Source organism: Cupressus sempervirens, chromosome 10, assembly GCF_028749045.1.
Source record: "Cupressus sempervirens isolate cs-2001-9-10 chromosome 10, ASM2874904v1, whole genome shotgun sequence".
Lineage (NCBI taxonomy): Eukaryota > Viridiplantae > Streptophyta > Pinopsida > Cupressales > Cupressaceae > Cupressus > Cupressus sempervirens.
The window spans coordinates 385941519-385954922 of record NC_143127.1 but is presented as its reverse complement, the minus strand read 5'-3'; the positions used below and the strand labels follow the sequence as shown (position 1 = coordinate 385954922).

Below are 13404 nucleotides of genomic sequence, written 5' to 3'. Positions count from 1 at the left end.
CTGAGATATGGAAGGACAATTTTTTTATAATAACGAAGTTCCAAACTAGTAATTAAAAATGGGGGCTTATTAACATTTATGCTTCTAATAATAAGGTAGAGAGGAAGGAAACCTATGGAAAGCTGGAAAGGATTATAAATACCATGAAAGATGAACAATTAATGTGTATGGGAGATTTTAATACCCCCCTCCATCACAGAAAAATTAGGGGGAAATAGAGACAACCCTAAAAGCTTGCAAGATCTTCATGATTTTATGGGTAGAATGGATTTTATTGATGTTTATTTAAGAGGGAACCCATTCACGTGGACTAATAATAGAAAAGGAAGAGATCTAATCCAAGTAAGACTGGATAGATTAATGGTGTTAGGGAATTGGGACCGATCGGGTAATTCTCTTCTGGATAATCTCACAAGAACTGTCTCTGATCACTCACCTCTAATGTTTCATTGGGAGGATGGTTTAAGAGGAGGATCAAAACCCTTCAGATATGAAATTATGTGGCAGTCCCACCCAAAATTCAAAGATTGTATCCAAGAATGGTGGATTATAAAAATAGATGGTACTAATATGTACAAACCAACACAGAAGTTAGACAACATTAGGAGGAATGTTAAGGGTTGGGCTAAGAGTTCCTTTGGTGATTTGTTCAAAATTAAAAGGGAAGTGGAGGAAAAACTTAAAAAGTTGCAAAAAGAGATTGTGGGGGGTAATAATTTGGATGTTGCTACTCAGGAGGAGGAAGAATATAGAAAAAAGTGGAAGGACATCATTTTAAGTGAGAAAATTTATTGGAAGGAAAGATCAAGGGTTCAATGGTTAACTGAGGGAGACATGAACACTACTTTCTTCCATAGGTCTGCTTCCAATTATAAAGGAATAAAAATGATTAATAGTTTGGAAGGAGAAGGGGGAAGAGAATATAAGGATCAAAAGGAGATGGGGAGACATGCAATAGAATATTTCTGCAAGGCCTATAAGAAGGATAGCAATACAGGAAATCAGGTTAGCAGAAGAAGTTTGATAAATACTATACCATAGGTGCTTAGAGATGTGTAAAATAATTGTATTTTAGGTAACATCATGGAAGAGGAAGTGAAAAGGGTTGTGTTCTTAATAAAATTCTATAAGGCCCCAGGTCCTGATGGCTTTCCCCCACATTTTTCCAGCATTTTTGGGAGGTTGTTAAAAGTGAACTAATATGGGCTACCATAGATTTCTTCAAAACAAGGAAGATGCTGAAAAGGATAAGTAAAACCTTTATTGCCTTGGTTCCCAAGACCCCAACACCAGTGAGTCTACTAGATTTTAGACTGATAAGCCTCTGTAACATAGTGTATAAGATATTTGCAAAAGTGTTAGTGAACATAATTAAACATTTGCTGGAAAGTATTATAGAAACACCGCAAAAGGGGTTTGTGCCGGGTAGACAAATCCTAGATGTAGCAATTGCTACACATGAAATCATACATGGAAAAGAATAAAAATCCTAGTATGGCCTTCAAGTTGGATATATCTAAGGCATATGATAAGGTAAATTGGAATTTCCTTTATGATGTGCTTGGAAGAGTGGGGTTTAATGATAGAGTTATAGACCTTATTAAGATGATGGTAGGGACGGTTCAGTATGTTGAACTTCTAAATGGATCTCCTTGGGGTAATTTCATTGTGGAAAGAGGACTAAGGCAAGATGATCCGCTATCTCCTTATCTTTTTATTATGGTGGCATAAGTGTTAGGGAGATCATTTTCTAAATTGGTTAATATAAGATGTGTGAAAGGAATAAAACTTGCAACTATGGCTGATACTAAGGTGTTACAACAATTTGTGGATGACACATTTGTGTTTGGTGAATCCTCTATTAGGGAAGCTGAGGCTTGGAAAAGTATACTTAGAAATTATGAAGAAAGCTCAGGGCAACAAATAAATTACTCTAAGAGTAAGCTTTATTTTTTCAATACTGAGGCTATTATGTAGAGGAGGATAAGGAACATATTAGGTTGTTAGTCGACCAACCTCCTGGACTCATATCTAGGACTACCGATATTCACTAGGGAGGTGACCAATGAATTTTGGAACACTGTTACTTGAAAGAACCCAAAGGAAGCTGCCAGGATGGAAATGGAAGATTCTGAGTAATGCTGGTAAATTATAGTTACTCTCTGCGGCCCTCCAAGGCATTCCAATCTATTTTTTGTCCCTTTTTAAGATTAATAAGAACATGGCCGACAAAATAGAGAAAATACAGAGGAACTTTCTATGGTCAGGAATGAAAAATAAGAACGAATTAAACTTGGTTAACTGGGAGGAGGTTTGTAAACCAAAGGAAAAGGGGGGATTGGGAATTAGAAGACTTTGAGACCTGAATAAGGCTCTCCTTGCAAAAGTTGGATGGAGATTAGGAGAACGAAATACTGATTGGAGTAGTATCATGAAAGCTAATTATCTCTCAAATGAAAGCTAATTATCTCTCAAACTCCCCATTCTCCCATAATCTATTTAATAATGATCTTCTAGGAGGTTCTAAAATTTGGATGAATATTACTAGGAGTAGGGGGCTACTAAGGGAAGGGGTAAGATGGATCTTGGGTAATGGGCACAAAATAAGATTATAGGAAGATAGCTAGATGGGAGGGAAACCGTTGGTTTACAACAAATTTAGAAGACTAATGGAGAAGTTGAAGGAGGTGATAGGACAACGAGTGGTGGATTATATTGACCAAGGAAGAAGGTGGAAGAAATTGCAAAATGATATGTATTCTTAGGAGGATATTCAACTCCTTAAAGAAGTGGAAGAATTGATGGAAGCACAAAGAATCCCAATTCTAATTCAAGAGGATAAAGTGGTATGGGACTTAACTCCTAGTGGCAACTTTACAGTAAATTTGGCTTACAAACATCTATGGAGCAAAGACTTGTACACCCTAATATGGCATAAAGTTTGGATAAGTAATCTCCTCCCCAAAATTAATTGTTTTTGGTGGACTGTTCAACATAGCAAAATTCTAAGGTTGGACAATCTGAAAAAAAGGGTTTTGTTGTACCAAACAGATGTTATCTTTGCAAAGGAGAAGAGGAGAATATCTCCCACCTGTTTCTAAAATACCCATATACTTTAAAGATATGGGAGTTTGTTTGGGAGAAATTGGGATTATGCTGGGTGTTGAAGGATAACTTAAGTCAATTCATGGAAAATTGGGATTGTCCTTTCTATCACCCTAAATTAATAGTTCTATGGAAAAGTGTTCCACCTTATATTTGCTAGCACATTTGGAAAGAAAGAAACGATAGAATCTTTTGGGAGGAGGAAAAATCAGAGGAGGTTGTCATGAGAATTATGTAGAAATTGCTAAAGGAAAATATAATGACTGCTACATGCAAGCTACCAAAGGAAGAACTAGGTGGAAAAGAAACACAAATAGCAGAGAGATGGGGTATCCAGGAGGGTTTCAATCATTTTAATAACTCCAAGGTCTTAAAGAGATAGAAAACAAAATGGGAACCACCAACCTTAACACAACTCAAACTAAATTTCGATGGTGTTGCAAAAGGGGTATATGAGTGATGAGTGGTGTGCCGAGAGATAGAAATGGAGATGTGCTATTAGTATATTCTGGGAATGTTGGAGGAGGAAGCAATAATTTGGCTGAAGCAATGGCTTTGCTTTGGGGCTTGCAATTGATAAGGGAAATGCAGATAAATGAAATAACCATAGAAGGGGATTTCAAATTAATCATTGATTTGGTGAAGGGAGTTTCTAAACCTGGCTGGAATATCCTAAATGTTATCATGGATATAAGACATATTGTAGATGAGATGGAGAAAGTCCAATTACAACATATTGACAGAGAAGGAAATATGGTGGTAGATGCTATCGCCACCATGGGATTCAAATTAAGGAAATTGACATGCTGAAGAAACTTAGAAAATTTAAAGGAGGAAATGAAGGCCTTGATAGGCAAGAAAAAGGAGGGGAGCAAAAGTTAAGCATGATTTGGCAAATAAAGGTTAGTGCCAATTTTGGCAACATTATACCTAGGAAGACAAAATGTGCTAAATTTAATAGAAATTTTAAGGGGAAGTTGATAAGATGGTACCGTACTGATTGGACAATAAATGAAGGTGATTTGAAGTGGTAGTTATTTTGCCATTATGGTAACACAAGGCAAAATTTGAATTACTTCTTTTTCAAAAGTACGAAGGCTTTTAGTACCAACGTTGTCAGTACATTCAGGGATGTGAGAATAATAATGCTAAGTACATGTGAATCCCATCATAATTTTGATTGGGATTCAAAGCAAGTCGAAAACCGGTTTGGGGGATTATTAAAACCCCTGTTGGTGTTAATCACAAAATTTCAGTGATATTGGTGATTATTATTTACAAGAATCCCGACGATAAGGAAATTCAAATGCGAATTGCTGAGGTTGGAGGGTTAGAAATTAGTGAGGAGGAGATGGGTGGAGATTTGAATAGACTGGAACCATCAAAGATTGAAAATTTTAAAGACAGAATGACAACCTGGTTTTTTTTAAAGGAGGGGGGATTTCTTCCCTATATGCAGGCAGTGGCAGTATATGACAAAAATTGTGCACTCCAATTTGTGAATGGGTGGAATGAGTGCAATGCCACAATAAATGGCATTACATTCCAAGTTAATGAGGAAGTGATTGTAATGGCTACTAGGTTGTCCATAAGGGGGGAAAAATGGCAGAAGTTCACGAAAATTGCAGACGAGGCCAATATGATTAGTTTTTTTTGTGGGGAATGAAGAACTAGTGAGGTATAGGGGAGGATTCAGAAGGGACAAGCTTCTGACTTTGTGGGACGATGTCTGCCTGGCAATTATGAAATACCTTACGCTTGAAGACATGTTTGAAGTTTACTACTACTATCACTTTCCACTGCTCAATCATCTTAGAAAAAGGGATTTCATTTCTATTCCATTTTTTTCTCTTACATTCTCTGGAGGATATGGTTAATGATGTTAGGGAAAAAAGGAGTAAGGGTCCAAATTTTACCATTATCCATCAAGGCCTGATTTTTAGGCTTTATTTATTCCACCTTGCCCTTTGTCCCCCTAGGGTTATAGTGGTTGATAACTAGCGCCAAAATCAGAATCCCCCCTCGAGTACTAGCACAGATACCAAAATCTACACCTCGCGCCCCTCCCCTAGCGGAGATGTTAAGAAAAAGAAAAAACCAGAGTTGACTATAGAAAAAAGGGTTGTAAAAAAATTAAGGTTGAAAAACTTGTGGAGGTCGAAATTGAGGGGTCGGAAGAGGAGGGAGGGGGTAAGGGTAGGAGAAGGTCGGGAAGGCTTACTAAATCCCAGGCTAGGTACAAGCAGAAGTCCAAAATATATATGTTGGAAGAGGAGGAAGAGGAGAGTTTTGAGAGCAAGGAAAGGGAGCTGGAGGAGGAAAATCTCTCTGACTCCAAGATAGATAATGAGGAAGGGAAAAAAGATAAAAGTGAAAACTCCACAGATAATTCTCAGGCATCTGCTGGTAAAGACATTACCACTAAGACTCATGTATCGACCAACTTCACCCTTCAACTCATTACTTTTTGTGAAGACAGTAACAAAGTGGACACTTCCCCCATCGCAATTTCCTCCCTGGTTAAAGAAAAATGTAATGTTTTTACCAACCCTCAAGTTTTGCAGGATGAAAATCAATTGAAAAAGACTAATGAGGGACTTGGAAAGGTTGATAAAGATAGAAACGAAAAAGAGGAGGAATGAAATGAAAAGATTGCACTGCTAGAAAAAAGAGTCAGAACCTCGGAGGAGGGATTTCATACTTTATCTAAATTTGCATTGAAGGTCAGTCAGACAGCGGCTACCACCCTCTAATTGTTGGCATAGGAGAAGGATGATTCAGGGATGGACATGGAAGATAATAAGCTCCTCTACAAGTTTCTTGCTGATGATCTAGGCCCGGTCCTTCTGGCTGGGAAAGGAAAATAAAAAATTTGATTGTTTATAAGGGATTTAAGGATCTTAATTTTTTGTTTGTTTTCTGCAACAACATAGTTGCTGGTTCACAATTGTTACTAAGACTTGGGTTGGCCTGTTTGAGCCAATAGTTTTTTATTCGAAACTTTATAGTTTGTTTAGTACTGTAGTTTTTGGCTAGTTGGTTAGATTATTTTAGACTTCTGCTAGTTTTGCTTTCTTCTTTTTGGTGCTTTTTGATTGATATTGTTTATGTGGCTGGATTGCCCCTTGTTACTTTTGAAGGTGTTTGTCAGTAGTATGTTGGTTACAAACTTTTTTTTGTAAAGGCCGATCCCCTTGTTTTGGTCGCTTTATATTTAAAAACTATTCACCATTTGGTGCAAATGCTAGTTATGATATTTTTATCAAAGCTACACAAAATAGTGTGATTCTAAAATTTAGGAGCAAACATGAGGGTCGAAGACAAAGTTGCAACGCTCTTGTTACGTGCGAACATACACGGGTACATCTGGTCGATTTCCTCCAAGGCGAAATTTAATATAAACACCTCAGAGTTTCAAAAATAAGTAGTCCGTTGTTGGAAAACCTCTGGATATTCTATTCCTTATCGACCAACAGATTGTGATGAAATTAAGGTCTTTTCTCGCTGGAGTCTCGGATTCGTAATTACGGAAAGCCTGAAAATTTTGGGGGCATTGATAGAGAACTTGATATTTTCACAGTAACTCGGTATTTATAAATTCCTCAAATTGTCTAATATTATTAAGGTTCTGCGATGAAATTACCTATATGTAAGATTGTGTTAATTACTTTGCACCTTCAAATTTCAAATGATCTCAGACTTAGCACTGATTTCTTGTACTAGCTGAAATGCACTGGATTATATTATTCGAGATTATTTCCACACGTTCTCAAGTTTGAAAATAATTGAGGGAAACTGGCGTGCTGTATCTGTCTATAAATCTAATTTCCCAGAGATCATCCTTTCTTTGTTCTGATGCATTGTGGGGTTGAAATGGGCATTAAATATGTCTGCAAGTGATCCAGATTTTGTCTGATTATAATTCAGCTACTTTACCATTTTTTTTAATTGCTTTGAACGGTCCAGAAAAAAGGGACCTGTGTGGGGTTATGGGTTGCCTCTAAACAAGACTAAGGCGACTTTTGAACTACATTATCAGACCTCTTGACTCTGTCCCATCGAGGGTTTACCACATCTATTTTTCGCTGAGGTAATGGTATCGTAAGAAGCCAAAACAAGCAATATGAATATGAAGAACCTTAATTTGAAGATGCGGAGCCTCAATCCGTTTCACTGGAAATGCTAAGGTTGTAGTTTGCCTCATCTACACAGAAAAGTGAGGGACATCTTTTTGGAAAATGGTAGCTTGGGTCTGATGCTTTTTATCAAATATGTTAGTGTCTAGTGCAGACTTACTGAAAGATGCTAACGAAAGCTTAATTCTTATCTTCATTGTTACATTAAACACACTTAAACATCTTTTAACAGTGGCGGCTGTGAGGTTCATAAAACATTCTAAACACTCTTAACAACATACCCCCTTGGTTCATTCTTAACATAGATGGGTTTCTTTTTCAGTTGACTTTCCCTCTTAATTGATATCTCAAGGCTGTTGGTTTAAATCTGAAAATATGTTACTAATAATTCATTATTTCTGTATTAAACGTTATCTAGGCTATTTAAGCCTTATCAGCTACCTGTATGTGGTGTTGGTCATCTGGTTTGATTTACAAAATCACCATAAGAGATTTAATCTGCCGAGTAAGTTGACTTGTTTATTGGGAGTCGTACTTGACACATAGAAAGGTTTCATAATGATACGTAGAATGCAGATTACATGCAATGCATTCACTTTATTATCTAATTTCCTTCTCTATTCTGTTTCGTTACAGCTTGATTTGTATCTATGAGAATATGTATGTACATTATTATCAGATCAAGATAAAGAAGCTGATGAGATTGATTGCATTATATTCTAGAAATAAGTGTTTGTTTCCAAGAACATTTTCATTGGGATTTCTTCATTGCAGAGAAGCTATAGTTTCAATATATGATAATGATTACTGCTTTGATTTATTAACAATTATACAATGCAAATTGAAATTTGATAATGATTACTCTTTGAATTTGTAATGTCCCTTACGAGAACCCTCCTTGATATATCCTAACTTCCCTAATTAGGGTTTAGAGTGTGCTTGAAATTGTGAATTGCTGAAATATTGAACCCACAATTAAGTTTGTATCTCACACACACGCACATGAAATTTAACAATGTATATGTAGAACTACCATTTTGAGATATTTGATAGATGCCTTTGGAGTTCCAACCAAACCCATTCATTGCCATTATGGAGTACCATAGGAGATCATGAAGGCGCCTTTGAGCCTATCCAACAAATTCGGGGGTCTGGAAGTACAACTGCCATATTGACTCAAACTTAAATCTGTAGAGTTGAGGGGCATGGAGGCATATCTGTTACTTGACCTCTCGCTTAACCCAGATGGATCTCTGGCTACTTGCCATCTCTGCATGATTGTATCTCCCGTCCACAATGGAATAACTGTTTGGGTAGAAATCTAAAGAAATAATTTATTTATCCTATAGTGTAGGCATACTATATATTCTGTAATATTAATAGTAACATCTGTGGTTATAGCATTAACAGTAGCATGGAATGTAATATTAGTAGTAATATTATACTCTGCAACATTTATAGTAACATTATATAACAGAAACATTATACCACAATCCTATACATGAAATTTCTAGGTTGTCGGAATAGGTTTAAGATAATAATCTGTAGATGCTATTCTTCAATTGCTGGTTGTCTTTACTTTATATATTTCATTTTTTTTTTCTTCTTCCCTTTCCATGACTCTTGAAGTGAGGTCAAATCTAATAATATATCCAAGGCTGAAGGGCAATGTCTTTTTGAATGTTTCTTCATATAGATTGGTTTATCAACTTAACTCACACCTCTCCATGTTGCATTTGCTTTCTTATGATAACTGGTAATTACAATCGGTTTATAGTTTTTTTAACTGATGGGGTTTAAATATCATCACACCATGAGACTTTGATTGTTGTAATTAATGATGACTATCAATCTTAATAGCTGTTATCACCGTTAGTTGCAATCAATCATACTTTATTCTAAATTGTGACCAACCGCTTCAAACTGTTTATCTGCTGGTAATCATAGTTTGATATCGTCCGTTGACTAATCTTTACTCTTTCGTTTCTGTACATTTAATGATTTGGGCATCAACACTATAGATGTTGACTATTTCATTAGTTATGCTATACATATTGTTTTTGTTAGTCCGTGTTAGTATTGCTAAGTGACTCCATTATTCAATACCAATATCATCCAAGCAGCTTTTGATGGTTTGATCTTGGCTGCCAATACAGGTGCAAGGTCTATAGCATTGTTAGCAGCTCTCATCACCTCTTCCATGGAATAGCAGTTTTGCCAAGCTGTGTCATTAGTCCTTTTGAATTCAATCTTATGATATTGCTATCCAGGATGTGTAGTATAACTAACAATATCAATTCTTTGTAATAGGCTTATGTTGTATATAATCAGCATCTTGATTATTGATTCATTTTGCAATTTTGTCTCTTTAGAGACTTCACCAAGTTGAAATTATAATTTATTATCACTTTTTGTTTATTTTTATATATTATTTTTATTATTAGTTATTTATTAAATCTTATTTTGGGGATATGATTTTTTCTGCCTTTTTCCAATCTCACTTGTTCTAAAGTGATGCTGATTCTTATACAAGTCTTCCAATATGGGTTGTTTCTGCTGTGCAATTCTGATATTAACCAAAGTATTGAGGAATTGCACTGTTTGCAATTTTAAGACAAGTTTCCTCGCTTTTTCTAGGAGAAAATGATTGAAGCCACCCATGCAATGGCATCAAAGTTGATTTGAATTTGATCAACTTTTGCCCATAAATTCATATCTTTGGATTCACGCTAGTTTTTCTCTCATTCTAGATTGGCCCAAGTAGAATACTTGAAAGTATAAAATATGCAGATGTATATACGAAGACACAGAGCATATGTGAAGTAAACCCATAAATGCATGAAGGCACAGAGCATACATGAGGTACACATAAATACATGAAGACATGGAGCATACATGGAGTATGCGCATGATACATGCATTGTTAAATTCTTTCTTATTGACTAGAATGATTCCTTGTTTTATCTTTTTACAAGATCAAAGCTCTGATACCAATTGTAATGACCCCTACTGGAACACTCTTTAATTTTTCCTAAGTTTCTCTATATATGGTTTAGATGGTGCTTGAAGTTGTGTATGGCCAAATTTGTGTCTTAATATTGAACCTGCAACCAAGTTAGTATCACCCACATTTACATATACATGAACTTCAATAATGTATAAATAGAACTACCATTTTGAGATATTGAATAGATGCCTTTGGAGTTCCAATCACACCCATTCATTGCCATTATTTAGTACCATGGGAGTGCAAGGTGCCTTTGAGCCTATCCAACAAGTACAGGGGTGTGGAAGTACAACTGCCCTATTGCCGCCTGCTCAACCTTTCAGAGTTACGGGGTGTGGAAGCACATTCATCACTTACCTCTTGCTTAACCCAGATGGATCTTTGGCTACTTGCCCTGCTTGCTTGCATTGTTCTCCCCTCCACAGTGGAATGACTGTTTTGGTAGAAATCTAAAGAAATAATTCATTTATCCAATATTATAAGCATGCAGTTATATTTTAATATAAGTAGTAACATTAGTGGTTATAACACTGATGTAGCATAGAATGTAATTTTACTAGTAACGTTATTTTCTGTAACAGTATAACATAATCATTATACCACAATTCTAAGATAAGAATTTGTAAATGCAATTGTTTAATTACTGGTGGCTTTTAATTTATTTATTTCCTTTTCCCTTTCCATGATTCTTGAAGTGAAGACCGTATCTCATAATATATCCTAAGGCTGAAGAGTAACGTTTTTTGGATTGTCTTTCGTACAGATTGGTTTAGTATCTTGCACCTCTCCATATTCCATCTACTTTCTTATGATAACTGGTAATTATAATTGGTTGATAACTGATGGGGCTTGAATATCATTGCACAATGAGACTTCAATTGCTAGCATTAGTGATGACTACCAATCTTTACCACTGTTATTATCCTTAGTTCCCATTAATCATACTTTAGCCTAAATCACGATAAACTGCCGCAATATGTTTACTTCTGCTAACCATAGGTTGATATAGTCCCTGACTAATCTTTACTCTTTAATTTCTGCACTTCTTTATGATCTGGGCATCGACGCTATAGATGTTGACTATTTGTTTACGTACAATATATGTTGTTTTTATTAGTCTGTTGCAGTATTGCTAAGCGACTCCATTATTCAATATCAATATCATCCAAGCTGCTCCTAAGGTTTGGTCTTTGTAGCTAGTATGTGTGCAAGATCTATATTGCCGTTATGAAGTCTCTACATGTCTTCCACCGATCACATATGGTGTTTACCAGCAACAAATGTCACGTCATTAGTCCTTTTTGAATTCAATCTATGATAATCGTTATCCATGATCTGTAGTATAACTAATAATATCAATTCTCTTTAACAGTCTTATGGTTGTAAATAAATACTAATCTTGACTATCAATTCATTTTGCTATTTTGCCTCTTCAGGGACTTCACAATATTGAAATTGTAATTTAGGAAAATCGGTGCTCACTAATACGTGAATACAAAAGTTAGAACTGATTTCCCTAAGGCCAATTACATTAGGAAGGAAAAATACCGACTAGACTCGAGGACTCAAGCGCTGAATAGGTGTAAGGGTTTTCCTTCACTTTTGTCAATTGGGATCATGAAATGTAAGATGCGTTGATCAAATGCAAGGAAGAGCTTTTCTGATCACATAGGAGACACAGTAGCCTATTGATGTAGAGCAAGGTGGGCCTCTCCGAGTTCTATGACAAAAAATGCTCAAACAATGTGTCTTCCCACGAGTTTCCCAACACAACCTTAAGGCTTAGGTTGCCCAAATCGAGTACTTGATCTCTCCAATGACTTCTTAGGACTAAGGGATTTGAATCCCTTAATCCAACCCAAAAAACCAGCCTACCAAGTTTCAAATGCCTATCCTCAAGGCAAAACCAAACAACTTTGCCTAATACGCCTACAAACCCCTATTAGCCCTCAAATACTGTCTTACTGCATTTTTCTCCAAACTTTCCCAAAATACCTGAAAAATAAATTTTATATTCGGATACCCATTTGGCTTCTTTACAACATATCCAAAGATTAGGTGGGGTTGTTTTGGACCATGTCTCTGCTGTTACACTAGGGGCCTCCTTTTAGGCATAAAAACCTCCTTATTTGCAAAGTAACTATAAGGAATACTAATCCCCCAACCCTATAACTTGGTACAGTATCTTCAAATTATCCTAAACTAAGGATTTTTCAATTATTTTGAACCCAGCAACTCTCTTTATGTGCTTTCTATGAAACCCTCACCAAATAAGGACAAAAACTAGGGCCTCTTCAAATCCGACCAAGAACCCACTTGTAGAATCAAATGAAAGTTGTTCCACCGTCAATTCAACATATATTAACTATTCCAATAATAAAAAATTGCCCTCTAATGGACAGAACTACTGCTGCTCAATAGCCATGAATTTCATGCTTTTCCCAAGCAAGAATCGTGATCACCTGTTTTTATCACACCTCTATCTGCACATTCGAACTTAGGGACAGTATTATACATGTTAGGGAATGATCATCTCACAGGAATCAGGGTCTACATCCATGAGATGACCATCATTTCCAAAGGGAAACCAAAACTGGTTAAGGAAAGCAATAAAACCCTTCAAAAGAAGACAACAAACTCTGAAGGACAACAAAGTTATGAATCTCAGTGCATGTAAACTTGTTCAAACAGTGTATGAAGATGCTTTCAAGAGCATATGACTACAAGGAATAAAAGATAATCAAGAAACCATGCACAAAATGCTTGCAAAATGGAGATTTATTGAGTTTCTCATAACCTGTCCATACAAATGCTGATCAAATCGGTATTGTACTTAATCCTGTGCCTTGACCAGGCTATATAACGTGTAAAATAACCTCCCCAACTAATTCCATTCAGTTTGGATTTGTTACAAACTTGTTCACGCCATTAAAACTAATTTCCCTCCCAAAACTAACCGATGTAATTTGAAAATTCAAATTTACAACTCTTATTTCTCCCTTCTAATTAATTAACTCAAAAACCCATCAAATGTTTTGGAAAATATTTATGTAGGACCTAACTAACTAGTCTAATATCCCTTTAACCTATTTTGAATCTATTAGGCACTATTGGCCTCCCATGACATTCAATTTTTCTCAAGCCTTTATGAGGACC

General features: G+C 36.0%; 1 protein-coding gene across 1 annotated transcript in view; it reads left to right on the top strand.

The window, feature by feature from the left end:
- The first annotated feature begins 6442 nt into the window (after positions 1–6442).
- Positions 6443–13404, top strand: part of LOC149534281 (ribosomal protein L30 family protein) — a 29119-nt gene continuing 22157 nt past the window's right edge. The window contains exon 1 of the mRNA XM_089806508.1: positions 6443–6692. The gene's annotated coding sequence lies outside the window, so the exon portion shown is untranslated. The remainder of the gene's footprint in view (positions 6693–13404) is intronic.